Below are 1,951 nucleotides of genomic sequence, written 5' to 3' on the forward strand. Positions count from 1 at the left end.
AATTGACACACACATTAACTCATACAATATTGATAAACCAACACACATTAATTGCTACACAATTAACTAATACACAATTGATAAACTGATGTAAATCAAACACACATTAACTGATGTCAATTGATAACATTAACAAATGATGTTCTTGCATTAATTGATACAATCTTAAAACATTAATTGATACAAACATTATGCAATTCAAACTGATACAAACAAATTAGAAACTACTTTAATCTCATACACTTATTACAACATTCTAAATATCAACACACATAAAACAAAACATGATCTTCTATAATTTTTCCATTTTCACCATCTTCTTCATTTGAATTTGTAGTTCCCTCAATTGTAGCTTCAATTCGTCATTTGTAGCCCTAAGATACTCTACCTCCATTTTTGCTGCTTCAAGTTCGTTTGCTAGCTTCTCCAACCTAATATTTTGTGTCTTCATAAATTGGTATTTCTCATCTACCACATCCTCATAGAATCAATAAAAAAATCCACAACCAGCTTGCGTAGAAACCAGTGTAATTGGCAAATAGTCTATATCAGAACACACATCGAAGAAGAATTTTTTTAAATTCGTTCTTACCTTGAAATGTCGACATCCCCAAATTTGTTTCCCAAAGTTCGTAATAGTTGAGGCCCTACAAAGAACAGACATGTCTCCACAACGACATATGGGTTTCCATCGGAGATTTGAGCATGTGTATACAATGGAATCAAAACTTCAAGAGCTCTTCTGTCTCCACAACGACAATTTTGTTACTTCGCCGAGGTGTTGTAGTGATAAGATCATTCATACAATGCATCAAACATCAACAATAGAGGAATATGGGACTCTAGAACATAACCTGACCATTTTCGTGATATTTTTTACTCATTTATTTACTTTTCACACTGAAACTCAAACCCCTCCTTTGACTAGTTTTCTATACATTGCACACATTTTGTCTTGCTTGAAGGCAGTCCCTGTGGATTTGATATTTTTATTACTTCGACATTATCGGTATACTTTTTGAGAAGTCATCAATGTCCAATAAAGAAGCTTGAGAAGATAACACCGGAGGAAGCACGATCTGGATTTAAACTGAATCTGAGTCACTTGAGAGTTTTCAATTTGATAGCATATCGACAGGTGTCGGGATAACTTAGAAACAAGTTGTATGATGTAGTGAATAGAAGGATTGCGATCAGCTGATACATCATTTTCGACGAAATTAAAGAAGTGTAACATAATGTAACCGGTTGCACTAATTTATCAACTGATTACACTAGTGAAACATTTGTTCCTGCGGTACTAGAAGGTGCATAACCAACCCCTGATGAAGCCCGAATGGAAGAAAATGTTAGAATATCATCAAGGAAAAGAAGTTTGCTTGCAATACTCCAAGAATGACAGATGTTCCAGGATAAAAAAATCAATGATGATGGTGATTTTGTCCATTTTTCACTTATGACCGAATCTGAACGGATCAAAATAAGGGAGGCCTTGAGTGATCCAAAATGGAATGTGTTATGAAAGAAGAGATTTAATAGATTTAGAAGAACAATACTTGGGAGTTAATTGATATACCATAAGGAAATATGCCAATTGGTGCTAGATGGGTGTACAAAGTAAAGGAAAATCCCAAGGGTGAAATGATCAAGTGTAAGGCTTGATTAGTTGCAAAGGGAGTTTTGCAAAGAGAAGGCATAGACTTTGAAGATTTATTTGTAGCGGTGGCTAGAATTGAAACCATCTAATTGGTTGTTGGGATTGCAAAAAAAAATTGGTCCATTTATCAAATGGACGTCAAATTTTAAGTTTAAAATGGGCCGCTTGAAGAAGAGGTTCATGTAGAACAACCCCATGGTTTTGTTATGAAAAATCAAGAGTCAAAGTTCTATAAATTGAAGAAAGTGTTACCCAATTTGAAATAAGCTCCAAGAGCTTGGAACAAGAGGATAT

Source organism: Lathyrus oleraceus, chromosome 7 (assembly GCF_024323335.1).
Source record: "Lathyrus oleraceus cultivar Zhongwan6 chromosome 7, CAAS_Psat_ZW6_1.0, whole genome shotgun sequence".
Lineage (NCBI taxonomy): Eukaryota > Viridiplantae > Streptophyta > Magnoliopsida > Fabales > Fabaceae > Lathyrus > Lathyrus oleraceus.